Source organism: Rhinolophus sinicus, linkage group LG07 (assembly GCF_036562045.2).
Source record: "Rhinolophus sinicus isolate RSC01 linkage group LG07, ASM3656204v1, whole genome shotgun sequence".
NCBI classification, from domain to species: domain Eukaryota; kingdom Metazoa; phylum Chordata; class Mammalia; order Chiroptera; family Rhinolophidae; genus Rhinolophus; species Rhinolophus sinicus.
The window spans coordinates 87,493,729-87,514,514 of record NC_133757.1 but is presented as its reverse complement, the minus strand read 5'-3'; the positions used below and the strand labels follow the sequence as shown (position 1 = coordinate 87,514,514).

At 41.4% G+C, this 20,786-nt stretch overlaps 1 pseudogene; it reads left to right on the top strand.

Moving 5' to 3' along the window:
• The first annotated feature begins 3,262 nt into the window (after positions 1-3,262).
• Positions 3,263-3,751, top strand: LOC109435905 (large ribosomal subunit protein uL23; annotated as a pseudogene).
• Positions 3,752-20,786: the final 17,035 nt, after the last annotated feature.

The window sequence follows — 20,786 nt, the reverse complement described above, 5'->3', positions numbered from 1 at the left end:
TTAACAGTGTCTTTCACAGAGCAATTTTATTTGTAATGAAGTCCAGCTCAGTTTTTCTTTCAAGGATTATGTTTTTGGTGTTGGATCTAAAAAGTCATTCCTGGCCCACACCGTATTTTAAAATGTTTGAATTTGAGCCGATATTTTAAAAATGAAAATATTAAAAACCAAATCTGACATTGCACAAATACAAATTGAGGGACATTTTATAAAATAACAGGCTTTGTCCTGATTACTGTGGTTGTGCAACAAATAACTGTAACACTTATTGGTGTAAAACAATTATTTATTATGCTCATGGCTCCTGTGGGCCAAGAATTCAGAAAAGGCACAAAAAAGAATGGTTTATCTCTACTCCATAATGTCTGGGTCTCAGCTAGAAGACTCAAAGCTTCAGGGCTGGAAATATCTGCAGGCTCGTTCAGTTTTATGTCTGATGGTTAAGGCTGGCTGTTGGCTGTGACCTTGGCTGGGACTGTTGACAGAAACACTTATATTTTTGTCTTTCCATGTGGCCTGCTTGACTTACTCACAGCATGGTGGCTGGGTTCCAAGGGTACGTGGAGAGAAGAGAGAGAAAGAGAGGCACAGAGAATCGGGCAAACTCTACATCCTATTCATGATCTGGCCTCAGAAATCATATAGCATCACTTCTGCCATGCTCTACTAGTCAAAGAAGTAACAATCCCACTCAAGTTCAAGAGGAGGGGAAATCGACTCTATCTCTTAATGTAGAGTAGTAAGAAGGTTCTGGAAGACTACATGGGACTAGAAATATTGTTTTGACCATTTTTGGAAAATGCAATCTACGGCAGGCCTATAATACTCAAAATTGTCAAGATTGTGAAAGCCAAGGAGAGACTGGACAACTGCTCTAGCTTAAAGGAGGCTAAAGAGGCATGGAAACTGAATGCAAAACATGATCCAGGATTTTCTTTTGCTGTAAAAGGCGTGATTGGGAAAATTGATGAAGTCTGAATAAGATAATGCTAATTTCTTTGTTTTGATAATTTCACTGTGGTTATATAAGAGAATGTATGTTTTTAGAAAACAGCATTTCAGTAGAAAGCAGCATCATGTCTTCAAAATCTTAGTTTAGAAAAAAAAATCTATGTATTGATGTATGTATCTATATATCTATCTAGAACACACACACAGACACACACACAGAGAAAAGAATAAAGCAAATGTGATAAAATTTTAATGTATGAGGAAACTTGCTAAAAGGTACATAGGAATTTTTATGCTCTTCCTGCAACTTTTCTGTGAGTTTAAATTCCGTCATGTTAAAATTTTTCTTAAATTAAGAAAGGTGAAAAAAAATCCCCAATCTCAATTTTTCTTCTTTTTTGAAAATTGAAAAAACTGGCCACATTATCATTTCCACATGATAAAATGGAACTGAAGAATTTCAAATTTTTAAACAGTTGTTCTTACTTGTTTACTAAAATGATTTTTTATTAATTTGAAAATCCAAGGAATACACTTATATGGCTCACAAATTTTAAAAACAGATAAAAAGGCATGTATACAGTAAAAAATTTTGCCCCCACCCCCATCTCCCACTTCTTGTCTAACCCTTTCCATCACCTTCTTCCACATGTGGCCACTTTGTTGATTTCTTGGGGAAATTCTTCCTAAGTTCCTCCATATAAGCATGAGCAATAACTCATCCCCTTTACACAAAAGGAAGGATTTTGTATGTATAGCCACACCCTTCAGCAGGGCATTTATTCCCAAGTTTGCTCTAGCCCTCCCCTGCCTTTGATTGATGTCCTGCTTACTTCTTCCCTTCGTATGATGTCTCCAGCCTGAGCAGACATCAGCTTTTGCAAGCTCTGCCTTATAAGCCTATTGCAAAGAGTATGCGGGAAAATGTACATGAAAGTAAATTTTTCTTCCAATGTAAGCAATACAGATCACATCCATATGTCCTTGTTCTTTGTATGGATCCATCGAGATAATGTATTAATATTTGAAAAGCAAAACACGATAAATACTAGTGGCAGAGCCCTTCCTGATAGGAAGTAATGAGAAGCATTTTTTTCAAGCATGACTATTGCGATGTTGCTCTTTGAAACCTCTCCATGGGTCCCTGATGTCTTTTAGAAAAAGTTGACTGCTAATCCAGCCCATCTTTTCCAGTCTTTACCTTCCCTGCCTTCTCAGTCCCTCCTGCATGCCAGCCTGGTCTTCCTCTCAGAAGGACCAGCTGAGGCTTCAAGAGACCTCCACCCCCACCAATCTCAGAGGCAGTGGGTGGGGCAGTAGAGTGCAAGTTCAGAAAGAGAGAAAAAATACAAATGGCATTTACCTTTCAGATTAATAGCCCAGTTTCTAAAATAAAATGAAATAAAAAATGAACAAAATACCTACCTTCCTTCAGGAATTTGAAGATTGAATGGGTCCAGGGCTTGTCTTTCCAAGAAAACATTTCCTAGTTGTCATATGTGGGTAGACAGTTTGCAGGGATAGGACAGAACACAGGCTTTGCGTCACCACCTGAGCCCTGAGCTCAGCTAGTGATGGTGACTCATGCTGGCTCTGAGACAGTTTCCTCTTCCATCAGAGGCAGAGTTTAGCTAAGCCCTAGGGCCTTTCTGACTCGAAAGGTCTAAAACATTCCTATATGTCAAGGAAAAGACACAATGAAATGATGCTGGGTTTGAACTAAAACATACTTTCAAATGAGCCTAGTTCCACGTAGGAATACAAAGAGGATTTTATCATGTGTCTCTGAAACCTCTCATAGGGAACTCATTTGATAATTCTGGATAAAGTCATTTAAAAAATACTTTTAAATGCAAAATACTTTTAAATACTTTTCAATGATCTATGAAGAAAGTGTAAATCCTCAGAGGTAAACAAAACAAAATGAATTGAAAAAAAAAATCCAAATAAATATAAGCAGGAACCCAGAGAAGTAAGTTGAACATTAAAGACAGTGTTCACCCAAAAGTCATTGCTAAATGCTTGTGAACTTGAGTTTTTATGGCACCACAGGCAGGAGATAAAGCTTAAGGCCCATCCAGGGAGGACGTAATACAAGACTTCCTATGTAAAGCTGGGATCCTCTGCAGCCACATTCTCTGTGCAGGACTGAGTTAGAAAAAACCCATATTCTGGAAGACACAGCCAATTAATTTGCTTACAAAGGCAGAGAGTAAAAACGGAGTACCTGAAAAATCGAGTGTAAAATTGTCACTTGCACAGGTTTGCATTACAAATTTACATTATCAAGATGGTCCAGCTTTTCACAAAGATGGCGCCAAAAGTGAAGAAGGAAGCCCCTGCCCCTCCCCCAACCGAAGCCAAAGCAAAGGCTTTGACGGCAAAGAAAGCAGTGCTGAAAGTCGTCCACAGCAACAGAAAAAAGAAGATCCACATGTCACCCACCTTCCAAAGGCCCAAGACACTGCAGCTCTGAAGGTAGCCCAAATATCCTTGGAAGAGCGCCCCCAGGAGAAATAAGCTTGACCTCTATTCCATCATGAAGTTCCCCCCAACTACCAAGTCAGCCATGAAGAAGATAGAAGTCAACAATACACGTGTGTTCATTGTGGATGTCACGGCCAACAAGCACCAGATCAAACAGGCTGCGAAGAGGCTCTGTGACCTTGACATGGCCAAGGTCAACACTCTGATCAGGCCTGATGGAGAGAAGAAGGCATATATTTGACTGGCTCCCGACTGTGATGCTTTGGATGTTGCCAACAAAATCGGGATCATCCAAACCAATCCAGCTGGCTAATTCTAAATATAAAAAGATTTTTGCCCATAACATTTAGTTGTTTATTTATGAAGAGAAACTATCGCTTAGCCCAAATATCCATGTTTCATTGTTCAGGAACACAAGTCAGTGATAAACTTCCTTGGAAGTCAACTCAAAGAAATTCTTTACATTCCGAAATCACTTTGCACTCTGAAAGATACCGGCCTTCCTCATCTCCTCAAAATCTTTCATGGAATCATAATTTCTGTAGAAATCTACATAAGCCTTCTTCCTTGGGTCAGCCATAGCAAACTCGTAGAAAACTGTAACCCCCAGGGAAACAATGATTGCTCCAACAAGATGAAATCGCACACTTGGCCAGAAGGCCACACATCTGAGGTTTCACCAAAGCACTGGAAAGCATGGTGGCTATATTCTCCCTTAATACCAATGTCCTTCCGGATGAAGAAATGGACCAAAAAAATTTTCACTGTAAAAAAAAAAAAAAAGAAAGGAAAAGAAAAGAAAAGATGGTCTGAATATCAAGCTGATAATTTAGTAAAAAAAAAAAAAAAGCTTATAGATTATAGTGTCTTCAGGTTCCTGATGGAAGCAAATGTAGATGTCAAATGTCCACTAGAGGAATCCACCTTTAAGACTCAGAAGTCACACAGGCAAAATTCCAAGGAATACAAAACCACTGGCAGAAGTCACACACACACACCACACATAGGCAGATAAAGAATGCTGAAATAAATTTAAAATAGATGCAAAATGGATCAATAATCAATTACATTCAACTGGACTTAACTAACTTGCATTTCTATGGACAAAATATTTTACATTATTATCAAATTTCTCTAACTTATGGAGTTATAAAATAACTCAAAGACAACGAAAGCAGAGATAACATGGAAAGATGCCCAAGACAGGACACTTAATAATTTTTTATTTTTTGCACAATTTAAAAAATTTTCAAAATTGTTCATGGAAATATTCTTCCTTGTGATCATAATAATCTCAAAGAAAGGTTATTCTTGATAACTAAGTAAAGCTGCTCTCATTAGATTTGGCTGAAATATTTAAATAAGTGCTGTTGGACTGTTCATTCACCATTTACTAGTTTGCTTTCAAACCTGGAGCCATAGAGTACTGAATTAAATCCAAAGCTGTATTTCTTTGTCACTATTATTCCTAGTATAGTCTCAGTCACGCATGTTATTTATAAATTATAAACAATAACTTATAAACTGATGTGTTAAAGAATAAATTAAGGGACGGCAGGTTAGCTCAGTTGGTTAGAGCATGGTGCTCTTAACACCAGGGTCGCTGGTTAGATCCCCACATGGGCCACTGTGAGCTGCATCCTCCACAACTAGATTGAAACAACTACTTGACTTGGAGCTGATGGGTCCTGGAAAAACACACTTAAAATAAATAAAAGTTGAAAAAACAAAGAAGAAATCAAAATAAAAATAGGAAATATTTACAACCAAGCTGTCATAAAAATACTACATATCAGAATTTATGGAATACAGAAGAAAATATATAGTCCTAAATGTTTATAATAGAACAGAAGAAAGGCTAAAAGTAAATGAGCTAAGCATTCATCTTAAGAAGTTAGAAAAATGACAGAGGAAAATTCTAAAGAAAGTAGAAAAGAAGAATAGAAGAATTGAACTTAATGAAATAGAAAACAAACATACAAAAGACTTCACCAGAGTCAAAATGTTGTATGTAAAGATTAATACAATTGAAAAACCTCTGGCAAGATTAAGAAAAAAAAAGAGAGAGACAAGATACAAGTAAACAGAATTAGGAATGAAAAATGGTACCATAACCACTTACGCTGCAGAGATTAATAAGAGGATACCATAAATTTGGAAACAGAAAAAATGGTCAAATTCCTAAAAAATATGGCCTATCTAAACCAATTCAAGAATAAAGGGAAAACTTATGACACCAAAGGCACAGTCAACAAATAAAAAAATAGATAGATTGGGCCTCATGAAAATTAAAATTTTTTGTTTTGGTCCAGAAACATTTTGTTTGTTTCCAGACTCTATAGAGAACTCCTAAAACTCAACAACAAAACAACAAAATCCCAAACAACCAATTAAACAATGGGCAAATAATTAAATAGACATTTCTCCAAAGAAGATATACAAATAGCAAATATGCCCATGAGAAGATGTTCAACGTCACTAATCATTAGGGAAACGCAAATCAAACCATAATGAAATGTCACCTCACACCCATTAGGGTAACTACTATTAAAAAACAGAATAACAAGTACTGGCGATGATGTGGAGAAATTGGAACCCTTGTGCATTGTTGGTAGGAATGCAACATGGTGCAGCTGCTGTGGAAAACAATATTGTGGTTCCTCAAAAAATTAAAAATAGAATTACCATATGATTCAATAATTCCACTTCTGAGTATGTAACCAAAATAATTAAAAACAAGATCTCAAAAAGATATTTACACACCCATGTTCATAGCAGCATTATTCACAATAGCCAAAAAGTAGAAACAACTCAAATGTCCATCGATGAATAAATGGATAAGCAAAATGTGGTATATACATACAATGCAATATTGTTCATCCTTTAAAAGGAAAGAAATTCTGACACATTCTACAGCATGGACAAACTTTGAAGACACTGCTACGTGAAATAAGCTAAGACAAATACGGCAAGATACTACTTATATGAGGTACCTAGAGAGTAATAGATTCATAGAGACAGAAAGTAGCATGGTGGTTGCCAGGAGCTGGGGGAGGAGGAATCATGAGTTACTGTTGAATGTGGACACAGTTTCAGTTTTGCAAGATAAAAAGAATTCCAGAGATGGATGGTGGTGATGGTTGCACAATATGAATTACTCAATGCCTCTGAACCATACAGTTAAAAATGGTTAGAACGGTAAATTTTATGTTATGTGTATTTTACCATAATTAAAACCAAAAAAGAATAAGGAAAAAACTCAGGTAGTTTTATAATTATTAAAGAAATCAAGTCCATGATAATAATAGTAAATGCATAGCACTTGCTATGGGCCAGGCAGTATTCTAAATGTTTTAGATATGTTAGATAACTTCAGGTAGGAGATATTATGATTCATTCCTATTTAATGATGAGTATACTAAGTCCCAGATCAAATAACTCGCCCGCAGGCCCTTAGATAGCAGGAGGCAGAGATGGAATGTAAATGCAGACAGTTTAGCTTCAGGCTTATGCTTTTTATCAGCATACTATCTTTAATTAGTAGTTTAAAAAACACTTTCCTTTCAAAAGAACAGAAGTCCCAAATGATTACAACCGACCTCTTCCCAAATATTCAAGGAGTAATTCCAGTTCCACAGAGACTATTCCGGGACAGATGAAGAGTCAACACTGAATCCTGCATTTACCCAAGGAATGCGAACTCAGTTTAACTTTAGAATATCAACGAATGTAACTGATCATTTAGTGCAGGGGTGTCCAAACTTTTTTCAACGTTTTTTTACCGTGGGCCTTATGCGGTAAAATACACAAACGGCCGGGCCACTCACTCGAGGTGAAGTACGTATTGCCTCACCTGGTTTATTTAAGTAAACTAAATATATTGTTGGAATTTGCTGCGGGCCAATTAACAATGGATTGCGGACTGCAGTTGGCCCGTGGGCCACAGTTTTGACACCCCTGATTTAATGAATCCTTTCGATCAATTCAGAATTATATTGGATGATAATTCAACATTCATAATAAAATCCTTTGCAAAGTCCGTGGAAACTTTCATGACCTGATCAAGTGTATGCATAAAAAATGTACAGTGTAAAGGTCAAAGACAAAACGTAGAAAGCATTCCCTATGATCCTGAGAATAAGACAGGGTATTTACTGCCAGTACCCCTTTTCAGTGTACTGGAGGTCCTAACCAGTGCAGGAATGTCAAGAGAAGGCATACAAAAGACAAGGACTGGGCCGGCCCGGTGGCTCAGGCAGTTAGAGCTCCGTGCTCTTAACTCCGAAGGCTGCCGGTTCGATTCCCACATGGGCCAGTGGGCTCTCAACCACAAGGTTGCCAGTTCAATTCCTCGACTCCCGCAAGGGATGGTGGGCAGCGCCCCCTGCAACTAAAAAAAATCGAACACGGCACCTTGAGCTGAGCTGCTGCTGAGCTCCCGGATGGCTCAGTTGGTTGGAGCATGTCCTCTCAACCACAAGGTTGCTGATTCGACTCCCGCAAGAGATGGTGGGCTGTGCCCCCTGCAACTAGCAACGGCAACTGGACCTGGAGCTGAGCTGCGCCCTCCACAACTAAGACTGAACAACAACTTGAAGCTGAACAGAACCCTCCACAACTAAGATTGAAAGGACAACAACTTGACTTGGGGGGGAAAAAAAAAAAAAAGACAAGGACTAGCAAGCAAGCAACACAATGGTCATTATTCACAGATATAATTGTGTACATAAAAAAATCCAAATGATCCTACAGATGACTTAGCAGGCTTGATAAGAGTTTAGAAGATTTCTGGGGGGTAAAGTCAAAGTAAAAAAAAATCAATTATATCTACTAGCAAGAACAGAAATTAAGTAAAAATAAATGATGTATAATGAGGTCAAGAAATGAAATACCTAGGATGAATCTTTCAAAATATATGCAAGATCCAATGTGCAAAGCACCAGAATTGAATCTAAAAGACTGAAAACTTTATCATTACTATTTTTTAAAAAGTAATCAATTTACCTGTTTAACAAATTAATCTAATGTACATAGTGAACCTTATGGTGACAGAGTAATTAGTCCCAGTATCTTAGTGACTCTATGCTCTGGGAAGAATTTTTCCTTTTATGCTTCCCTCTTCTTTCCCAATCTTCTTCCTCTCTCCTCCCCACCCCTAACGACCCCACAAATTTATCAGGTTTCACGTTGATGTTTCCTTGTTACTTTTCAGGTTTCAATATACCCCAACCGCAGTGTGACTTACCCTGGAGCTGTTGTGTCCAAATCTTGCAAAGTGTGTGGGTGCAAGACCACTTCAAGCATGAGATTTACTAAGAATATGCCTAAACCATAATTTTGCTACCTTGTACCTCAGAAACTTCTTATTTTAATGAGGAAAGCCATATTGCTTTCAGCAAGTATGTAGATACTTTGGAGAACTGAGTGGGAATGGGTCATTTTAATTTAGGGTAAATTCATTTCGATAAAGAAAATCCAGGCATCGTGCCTTATTATTCCTAAAATACCTTCCACCTGAAGAGAACCATGTATTTTGACACTTTGTCATGAGACAGATCCCTTTTTGGGGCAGGAGTCTGTCTCCTTAAAAAAAATTGTCTGCCAAGCCAGTGGGAACCCTGACTGCCCCTATAGGTCTTCTGTTGCCTAGGAGACATTTTGCTTCCCAAGATTCAGTCCATCAAGCAATACTGGATTTCCCTTCACCCTGGTTTGAGCTTAATTTCAACAGATCAATCAGCATAATTATCTCTTAGATCCAGATACCATTCTGTTTTCACTGAAGGGTACTCATACTATTGCCACAGAGTTGCTTGTTAACTGTCCCAGAGAGACCCATTTCTCACCTCCTTCCAGTTGCTTCTTCCGCTTTTGAGCTTTGGTTTTAATCTCACATTATTTTTGTGTTGCAGTTACAGACTTGTATTTCTAGTTGACGAGATGGTCTTGTCTTTTTAAAATGTATGCGCAAGAGAAATAGCTAAAATTCACTTTCTATAGCAACATGATAAAAGTGATGAGCTATAACGTTAACTTCCTCTTCCTTCTTGTGTGTCACCTGTATACGGTATATTTTATTTTATTCTTTTGTAATTTAATTACATGCTAGGGCAGGAATTTGGATTGCAGTGAGCAAGCTGAAGGAAAACGTGGTGCAGCTGTGAGGTTGCACAGCGTGGGTTGAGTAATGAGCTGGGAAGGACTTGGAACTGCAGTAGCTGAACAGTAGAGAGAAGGGCTGTGGTTCTCTCCAGGAAAACCTTAAATCTGGATCTTTAGGAAGAAATCAAGCCAGCTTCTGCTGCCTGCGAGGCTTCCCACCACACACCACTCTGCATTTGGATTTTTGCAAAATCCAGTATCATCATATATTTCCGTATAACGTTCCATCTGCTTAGATATAAAATAAATCTCTTAAAAATGTCTTCGTGCCTTTTTTCCTCTCCAAATTGTGCACCCAAGTTTTATTTTTGTTCTAAGATGCCCGCCTTCAGTGCTGGGAGTTCAGAAGGCCCTAAGGGTTTTGAAGTCTCAATGTTACGAATCTTTCCCCACCTTCTTGGGTGCAAATCAAGCCCTTCCTTTGTCTCATGCCTGCTTGCCTTTGGCTAAATTTGTTTTGGATAAAGAAAATCCAGGCATTGTGCCTTACTGCTCATGAAACACCTTCTACCGGCACCATATTTAACAAAACGTTTTTGAAGAAAACCTCCCAGTGGCTCTTTATATAGTGGGTCTCCTCATTGACATGCATATCTAGATTTTTTGGTCTCAAATAGGATCCTCACAAGAGCCTAGAACCTGGGTCTGATTTGGCAATAACTCAGCTTCCAGGTGGCATTAGAAGTAGGTGCAGTTGAAATAACTGACCTGTTTTTGTCCAATCAGAACAGAAGGGCTTGGAGGAACCCACAAAGTCTGGGCCCAGCAAGCAGAATGAAATCTTTGTCTTGCAATTTTTTTTTTTAAATGTTTATTGGCGAACATTGTGTTTCTCCAGGGCCAATCAGCTCCAAGTCATTGTTTTCAATATAGTTGTGGAGGGCGCAGCTTACTGGCCCATGTGGGAATTGATCCCTGCAATCCTGTTGTTCAGAGCTAACGCTCTAACCAAGTGACCCATCCGGCCGCCCCCTGGTCTTGCAATTTTTAATAGAAGTAATCCCAGCACCACAGTATGACAAGGCCATGTGTACTTGGCTCCCTGATTTTGTATATAAGAAGCATGAGTAACAGAGATATAAATATTTATACTTTTTTATATCTTTGGTAAGACATAAAAAGCAACACAAACACATTTTAATGGTGAAATAGATGTGTAGTATATTTTAAACAATATCGTTTTGTACTCCTGGAATGGTTTAGTGACCACGAGAAAATTCCTGTCTCAAAAATGCTTAAAATTGGGAAAATAAATGGGGAAAATAAAATTGGGAAAATAACTTAAACCAGTTTTATAACAATAACAATAATAAACATCATGCTAAATTAAAAAAAATTGGCTTCTGGGTATTTGGTATAATTTTTTAAATTCTTATTATCAAAATGTATTTTAAAACTATTCAATATTTGATAAAACAGAAAATGAAATCAATTACAAAAAGTAATAAAAAATGAATACTCACATATCCTTGACTTCATCCTATGTTTGTATTCTACAGAAAAAAGTACATGATTGTACAAAGATTTATGCTCCAGAATGGTAATAGCAGTGGTATTTGTAACTGAAAAATCTACAGAAGCCTAGATATTCATTAATAAACATTTTGGTGATGATACAATGGGATAGCATGTGGCCATTATAGAAAGATGTGCACGATGTATTTCTTAAGTGAAAAATGTGATTTGTAGACCAAAAACATCATATGATTCCACATTTAGGAAAAAAGCTCTGTGTGTGTGTGTGTGTGTGTGTGTGTGTGTGTGTGTGTGTGTGTAAATGCACAACAGGTTCTAATATTTAAACTTAGGAACAAGTTAGGAAGGATACCAATGAAATATTGTCATTAAGTGGGAAGTGGGATGGGTAGGTGGAGTGTACTTTATAAATTCAAACAACAAGTGATGGGATTATGGATAATTTTTGATACCTTTTTTATTATTAAAAAAGAAAAAAATCCTAAAGCAATGCTTTAGGGCAGGATGAAAACCTTAAGGCCAGAGAAAGATGCGTGGGGAAACTTTGAGCCAACACTGCCCTCTGCTGGGAAAGTTGTGTCATGCACCGGCTTGGTTTGCGCCGGATCCCAGAAGCGAGGTTCTTCCGGGCACCTGGAGAGGGCTGCCGGCTGGAGCCTTCTGAAAGAGCGAAGAGCCGACTTGGAGGTCAGAGAGTCGGGCGACCTTCAGACTTGGCTGGGCTGCGCGTCAGAATTACCCGGACTGCACCCACGGAGAATCGAACTGAGCAGGTTTGTCTTTGGGACCAGGAATCTGTATTTATGAAAAAGCCCCCAGGTGTTGCCGATAGTGAGATGTGGGTTCCTGTCCTCATCCTTCTGAGCGCGTCGATGAACTTAGTTGTGCAGGGTTGCTTAGGAGGTTTTTAGAGTCAAATCTAGAACCCAGATCCTTTGATTCTGAGTCTAGAAAATTCTTCCCCTTGTCCTCCTGTGACATTTGGCAGCAGAGGTGTATTGTTTAGTTTCGTGCCCTGAAACCACGTTTTGCCAGAAATGACCTTGCCCATCCCTATGGCCTTTCCTTATACAGGTGCACGTAGGAATTTTCTGGACTTTCACTTCTCATTTTCCTCTTCACTTCAGTCACAAAGGGGTCCTGGAAATCCTATACCAATAAGTTAGGAATCCAGCCCCTTTCACCTTCGTTTCACTGAGAGGCACCCAAAACAGGCCCTGGAATTGGGAGGCTTGGCCAGAATCAGGCTCTGCTGCTCCTTCGCTGTGAGATCTTGGGTGGGATAGAGCATATCTTTAAGCCTCAGTTTCCCCATTTTTAATATGGTACCATCCCTCTTAGGGTGGTTAAGGGTCAAGTGGGATAATCTATGTGCAGCTTTAGCCCCAGTGCCTGACATCTGGTGGCCACTTGCTCTTCTTTTTCTAATGCAATATGGCCACACTGAGGACAGTTTGAAGGTACAATGACACGTGGAGCCCTGACGAGCAAAGGACCCCACTCATTTCAGAGGTGCTTTGCCAAGTGTTCATTTAATCCTAAAAAAGCTCCCTGCAGATAGGGAAGGATGTATAGATATCAGCCACTAGAAACCCCAGAAAATAAAATTATTTTCTATTTTCAAAGTTGGAAAATCTTTTCTCCTAAAAAATAAAAAGTCTTCCCTCTTTTCCTAGAATCTTCACATCAAGAATTAGACACCAAAATGAGCCACCTTTTTCCTGTGGGTCGACCTGGCAGCCAGAAGAGGCAACTCTCTCCCTTGCTTCCTGCTTCTCAAACCTATCTTGCCATCCTCCAGTGTGGGAAGAACATTCGATTCTCAATCAACCCATGTTCGAGTGCCTCCAACACCCATGCCACTGAATGTGTATGACACTGCTGAGTTCTGTGTGATCAAAGGGACACTGGGTAAGTCACTATTCAGCATCCCACAACTACGCAGGAACACACACGCACACAGGGAAGCACACACACGTGCATGCTGCGGTCCTAGGCCCCAGTCATTCCTTCGTACTAAGACATTCAAAGTGTAGTTAAAATGTAAAAATGCCTTCTAAAATATGTCACAGTCAGTCAGTATTTGCAATCAAGAGGTCATCTTATCAGAGATAGATGTGAGGGAGAACATCATTCACCCCAACCCCCAGCTTAGATCTCATTGCACATGTGTGATTTTAGCTACTCGAATGCTCTGGTCATTACCTCACATTAAGTCATTGGAATCCTGTTAGACCTGGACTAGAAACGGGGCTGCTTCCTGCCCCAGACCTAGGGCATGGGTCTGTCTCAAAAAGGAAAAAGAAGACATTAAAATTTAAAAAGGAGAATTCCTTAAACGGGCCCTCTTTTCTGCCAAAGGTCCCAAGTGAGTGGGACAGAGCCTGGAAGCCCCAGACAGCAAACTTGTTTGGGTGGGATCTACTCTGCAAGTGCATCTTTTGTATTCCTTATATTCTCTGCATACTTCCCTTTGCTCTCTCTATTTTAAAATTCACTGTTTCTTTAAATCCCAGCTTGTCCTAGCAAAGGGAAGGGAGAGCTAAATGTGGTGAAACAAATCCTTGAGCAAATCCTTGAGCCTGGAGTTTCTACTGAAGTTGACTATAAAATATAAGGAGCAAGACTGAGGTCACTTTACCCATAACGCCTCCTCACCAGGACCTTCTTCTCTTTCATGTACAAACCCTGGAGATTCTGGATTTTGTCTTATTAGAGGAGGGGCCATTCCTTTGTCATTCACTCAGAGATATGGGACACAGCACTACTGCATTTTCTGTTTTTATGCCAATACCACACTGTTTTGATTACTATAGCTTTGCAATATAGTTTGAAATCAGGGGGTGTGATGCCTGCAGCTTTGCTCCTCTTAAGTATTTGAATACTTTTGACAGTTTAATGCTCATGGAGGATCTAAAGCCACTTTGTTAGTTTAGAAATAAACTGTGCACAAAGTTGTTTTCTCATAAAATGCTCATTTTGTGACATGTTTTAGCATGCATTTTTACATTTTAACTACACTTTGAATGTCTTAGTACGCAGGAATGACTGGGGCCTAGGACCGCAGCATGCACGTGTGTGTGCTTCCCTGTGTGCGTGTGTGTTCCTGCGTAGTTGTGGGATGCTGAATGGTGACTTACCCAGTGTCCCTTTGATCACACAGAACTCAGCAGTGTCATACACATTCAGTGGCATGGGTGTTGGAGGCACTCGAACATGGGTTGATTGAGAATCGAATGTTCTTTCCACACTGGAGGATGGCAAGATAGGTTTGAGAAGCAGGAAGCAAGGGAAAGAGTTGCCTCTTCTGGCTGCCAGGTCGACCCACAGGAAAAACGTGGCTTCGGGAGGTTCTGCTTATAATCTCCTTATGCTTTCAGAAGTATATGCTGCCAACATTTTTTTTTTTTTGCTTACCACACCAACTCCCATCTCTCTGCCAACTGTAACCCGATTCCAGCCCTAACCCTACCCTAATCCTTCCCCATTTCTCCTGCTGGTACTTTTCTGCAGGTTAAGCCTCATCTTCCATGCAGCCTCAGCTCAGCACCAGTTCTCAGATCCACTCTGACTTCAGGTGGGAACACTCTAAACTGGCTCAGCTCTGTAATAGCTCCCTATCCCAGATCCAAACACACACACACACACACACAGTGTGGACACATACTCCACACCTCTGCCTTATTCCTCACAGCTTCCTCTCCGCTGTGATATAGGATATAGGAACTTATAACCGGGCTCTTTTTCCCAGTTTCAGAGCCCGAGCCTTTGCCACGCACCCAATATATTTCTGTCATTTGTTTATTAATTTCGTATCAGCTCAGTGCCACTCAGATACAGACATTCGTACCTGCACCAGGAAGGAGCCCATTTCCCCCCACCCCACCCCCAGCCTCCTGCTCTGTCTACCTGGCAGTGTCTGTATCACTCTTCTGACCTGTCTGGTTGGCTGAGTCCTTTGATTTACACCTGTACCTCCCAGTTGATGCTTGCTGGTGTGTCGGGACCTCACAGTCCTGTTTCCCCCAGAGCTGGGGCTTGTTCCTGGTGGGAGGGGACATCTCGTTACCCTTCACTAGAAGTGCAATGGGGAGGCCTACCTGACCCTCCAGGGGCAGCCCCTCCTGGTACCTAGAACAGCCTTTTCCAGTCCTGCCCAGCCCCAGGGGAACATTGGGGTCTGCCTCGCGGTGTGCTGGTTCTCCAAGTCCTAAAAGGTCTGGGTAAAGCCTAGCAACCAGGGTGTGAGATCCAGATGGGAGCAGTGAGATTGTGTGTCTAATGTGCATGTAATGACACTATTTTTAGATAAGAAGGAACACTAAGAGGAGAAAATTGAGCTGTCAGAGAAAGTAGCCTCCCAAAGTCAAATGATTAAATTCCTTAAGGAAAAAATGTTTTGACTTGAAAAATAGAGGGGTAGGCGATTAGGCATGGGATGGGCTGGGGGCTGTGGCTAACCTTAGTCCTGGGTTAGTATCTGTGTGCCATTGAACTCACTGTGGAACCGGGGTGATAACTCCATGTTACTGATGCTGTGGGGACAGAGCCCCAGAGAGCAGTTTCCAGGCTCGCGGCCTCACGTGGAAAGGTGCTCATTCAGGTAGTAAATGGCCATCAACTGTGATTGGATGGCCATCAGCTGTAACCAGTGAGCCATTGGCCACTAATATAACTGCTGTGGTTATGCTAGCAGCAAAATGGGGGCTAGCAAGAAGATGGTGGCTGAGCTAGCAAGCATGGATTGCATTTATCAAGTGAGGTTGGTTGGCAGAGAAGCGGACGGCAGGTTGCGGATAGTGTGGCTCCTGCTTCCTGTGTCTCCAACCAATCGCCAGCGAGACTATAGTGGTAGGACTCCCCTATCTATGGCTCCGTGGGTGTTCCTTTTTGGCCTCACCATATCCTGCATTCTTATGTGGGGAGCAGGACCAGAGACCCCACATGACACCCTGCATGACAGATGTTTTGATATCTGGGGCCTTGCTGAGCCTGAAGGAACTGCCCCTCCCAGGGCTAACTAATTCCTAGAGACAAGAAAGGACTCACCTGAGAGCACACCTTTTGTATGCAAACCAACCAATCCAAAACCTATTCCATCAGCCACCTCCTTCACCAGGCTCTCACGCTCCCAGCCACTATCTGTCTCCCCTAAGCTCCCAGGGCCAGATACCAGAATCCAGGTACAATTAGGGACAGGCCCTATGGTCTAGAGCCCATGTGATTATTCAAACCAGCCTATCCCAAGCCTGCTTCACCTGTTCTTTCCTGGGAGACTGAACAATAAAAATATTGCCCACAGTTCTCGCTCCCTCTGCCTCCTGACCGACCTTGGTGCTTCCCTGTGTGGCCCTTCTCCCTCCCTCGCCCCTTATGGCATGGCTTCTCCCTCCTTTTGGGAACTGTGAGTAACAAACTGTCTTTCAATGACAGGTATCTCCTGGTCTGTTGGCCTCACCATGCCTGAATAATAATAAAACCTACTTTTCGAAACAGATGAGAAAGTCTGAGCTTCAGTTTTTCTTACCACTTAAATGAGAGATTGGATTAAATGGACTTTTTTTTTTGATTCTCTGTAATGACCCAGATAGGCTTGGGAGGTAGTGGGTCTGCTGCCTCCCCCCTAATTCCCTCAGGAGCCCTAACCCTAGGGATTCTCCCCTTCCCCACCACGCACGCTGGGCACCCATCTTCCTGCTCACTGCTGGTGGGCACACTTCCTAGCAATCCCCAAGAAAGAACTCTGCCTCCTAAAGGTGGAATGCAAATCCTGAATAAAGTCAGATCATGCTCACGTCCTTTTGAAACTAAAAGGTTACAGTTAAAAGAAAACACTGAATTCAATTGCTTGAATGGTGCATTGCTAATTACCCAAATCAAAAATCTCCATCAAGATTTGGAAGCATGAATCTTCAATGTATCACTTTCCCAGAATCATAAAAGTGCCCTTAGAGGCACAATTGTCCCATTCCCCTTTCTCCCTCATCCCGAAGCAGGAATCCCCTCTAGAGCATCTCTCTTTTTCTTTTACTGGGATAAGAACACTTAACATGAGCTCTCCTCTCTTGACAAGTATTTACGTGTACAATCTGGTCTTGTTGATTCAGGTACAATGTTCACAGATCTCTAGAGCTTATTCATCTTGTGTAACTGCAGCTTTATGCCCTTTGAACGACAACGTCCCATTCTCCCTCCCCCAGCCATTCTATTCTCTGATTCTAGGCGTCTGACTATTTCTGATGCCTCATATAAATGGAATCGTGCAGTATTTGTCCTACTCTGTACTGTGTCTTATAGGAAGTTTTCTGGACTCTAGTGTTGCTCGGACTTGTTCAACGGATGCCTGGACCTTGGGCACAGGATTTCAGGTGTAGCTGCCCAGCATGGGTCACATGGCTCACTATCATCTTAGATCTAGGCTGCTGTTATTGTGGCCCAAGGTAGAGGTTCAGCTCTCACTAATGGAGAACTCTCCTGGGTCTGTTATTTGCTAAAAGAATAGTTTTACCTTATACATCCTCTAGATGGTGCTACTTGTCAAGTGTGAGTGTTTCTCTCTCTCTCTCTCTCTCTCTCTCTCTCTCTCTCTCTCTCTCTCTCTCTCTCTTCCTTTTTTTCTTTGCTTTGAAGCTGTTGACATCTCACTGTGGCCTTCTAGGCCTGACTTAGCATCGTCGTCTTAGTGGAAAGTTACGGTTGTCAGACTTGGTGAGTGACGTCCGAGATGATTTCAAATGGAAATAATCCTCACCTCTGGGTATTTCAAAAGAGTTTCTGTAGGGATGTGACGTATGACTTGTTTGTGTGTGTGGCATGTGGCTCTCATTCTTCGTCACATGACTGTCTGATCAGGAATTTTGTGTGCACGGAAGGTGGTTGATACTTATCACGACATGACTGGTGGGCAGGCAGGAGTGGAATGTCAGAGTTTAGGGAGAGTTTACACCCTTCCCTCATCCTTTTCTCTCCCTGGTTCTGGTTCAACTGTTCTTTGGGTAAGAAAACTATCTGGAGATCCTGACCCATCACAAGCCTCCGAAGGTCTCCCTTGTCTGTTCTCCACACTTACGGAAATGCGACCAGGACACATTGATTTCTTTGCATAATCAGGGGTCTTCTTATCAAATATATATTCATTCACACGCATAGCTAGCTGAAATCACACTGATCTGGGAATCAGAATTTTAATAATGGAGCCGAAAGGATGATTTAGATGCGTAGGGAAACTTTTTGTGATGGGGTAGAAAATGTCAATGGCAGGTGTTCTGGTAGGAAACTGCAGGCTTTATGAGGGGTGGGTGAAGACCTGGGGTGAAGGAAACACTGAGATGAGAAGTGGGAGGGAACTGAAGACACACTTTACCCGATAATGCTGAGCGCTGGTGACCTATTGGAATGCAACACTTTTTTTTTTTTTTTTAAAGGAGGGCGCAGCTCACTGTGGCCCATGTGGGGATTGAACCAGCAACCTTGGTGTTATCAGCACCACGCTCTAACCAACTGAGCTAACCGGCCGCCCTTGAATGCAGCATTCTTGATCCAGCATGGAAACCGTAGGGATATTCTATTCGTAGAGGGAATGCTCACCATGCTTTGTTAGGGGTTCTCATATGCGTCCCTGTGTAGGCTCACCAACTTACAGGCATCTTATTTGTTCCCAGGAATTGCTTTATATTGAGGAAGTCACTTTGGAGGAGAAAGGTTTCACCCATTGGTGAATATGGGTGGGCTGCTGCTTCTGGTGCGTTTTGTTAGGTCCTATTGGCAACATTTTATGCTCTTGGTCTATCATTTGGGGCTGTAGGTGGTCATGCGCAGGTAAAGTAGGTCGTCAGGAGAACTGTGGGTCCCGAGCAGGCTCAGGCTTCCTGGGTCCCTGGGTTTTAGAGGAGTGAAATGTGCGGTGAGGAGAGAGATGGTCAGGAAAGGACCAGTTGTTATCCAAGTTCATTAGTTAAGTTGGATCAGTAGTTCTCAGTTTTCTTTTTGTTATTCATTTCCATATTAGAGTCTAGAGTAAGGGTTCTCTTCTGTCTTTGCTTTCCTTTATTTCACTTTCTAAGGTGTCATTCCAGCTTCAGTATGTTATAACCCACCGATCTGGAGATGTGAACCGTATTTTGATGAAGAAAGGGTAGGAGCACTGAAGAGAGAAAGAAAGCTGATGAGGGAGCAGAGTTTCTTAGCACCTGTGGTGTGTGTCCTGGCCCTGGGGTGCAGGCAGGCACACCTTAGATAGACCCAGGGCTCTAGTCTGGCTTACTTGCACACACAAGCAACCTCTGAGAAAGGCTTAAAATATCACCTCTTTTAGGGATTTTTGCGCTTTAATTAAGAATACTTTAGGAGCTTCCAGATTGGCGTACATGAGATTTGGGGAGAATGTCAAGCCTGGAGTGGGCATGGAAGCATCTTACCCTTTCCCCATACTTTGCCCTATGCGTCTCTTCCATTTGGCTGTTCCTGAGTTATATCCTTTTATAATAAAACAATGATCTAGTAAAAAAAAAAAAATACTTGAATGAAATCCAAACTCCTTACTTTGTATTCAGTGTCCTCCATGCTCTGTTCCCATTCTTGCATTTCTAGACATATTTCCCCTTTAAATGCCTTCCAAGCTAGCCAGATCATTGGACAGTAAGCTCTTCCAAGGCAGGTAGGTGTATGATTTACTCTTTGGTATTTGTGGTAGATACCCAGTGAATCACAATCCCCTGAATTCGTGCCCTGTGGAGTCCCCCCTCCCTCACTGAATCTGGATTGACCTTATGACTTGCTTGGACAAATAAAATGTGGTAGACGTGATGCTGTGCAAGTTCCGGGCCAAGATCACGAGAGGCATTGTCGCTTTTGCTCTCTTGCTGTCTAGAATCCCAGGCAAGAAAGCCTGGGCCACCTTCCTTGAGAATGTGAGTTCTTGGGGGAGAGAGAAGCCCTGGAGTGTGAAAGACCTTCAGGAGAGGGAGCAGGACATCTAGTTGGTTGCAGTCACCCTGGCTGAGGTGCCAGGCTATGTGTGAGACCATCCTTAATTTATTGTAGAGTGGAGGATAAGCCATGTTCCTGAGCCTAGCGTAGATTGCAGAACTGTGAACAAATAAATGGTGGTTGTTGTAAACCACTAAGCTCTGGGGTATTTGTTACACAGCGATAGATAGCTGATACAGTATTGTAAGTCATCTTGGTGTGGGCATGCCAAACAGGGTTTTTCATTTTTTTGGCTCACTATTTCCTGGATATGCTTCACACCTTCTCATGCCCTCGTTCCTCCAACCTGGAAATTCAACTTGGAAAAATGAATTTTTCCCTTTTACCTATCAAAATACAACTGATCCTGCCCTTTCTGACACTTCAACTGGAATTGACCCCTCTTATTCTGAACTCCTTTGGTGCTTCTGGTATTTGGCACATGTCTTCTCACTACAGTTGCATTTTTAACTCTTCAGAGGCAGGGTCTACTTTTTTAAACATCTTTATTGTGCTATAATTCATATAGCAACAAATTCGCTCGTTTGAAGCATACAACTCAATGGGTTTTAGTATATTGGCTGAGTTGTGCAACTATCCCCACAATCTAAGTTTAGAATGCTTTCATCACGCCAAAAAGAAACCCCAAACCCGTTAGTTGTTACTTCCCATTGTGCCCAACCCCCAGCCTGAGGCAACTAATCTACTTCTAGTCTCTACAGATTTATAACTTTTTTTTTTGA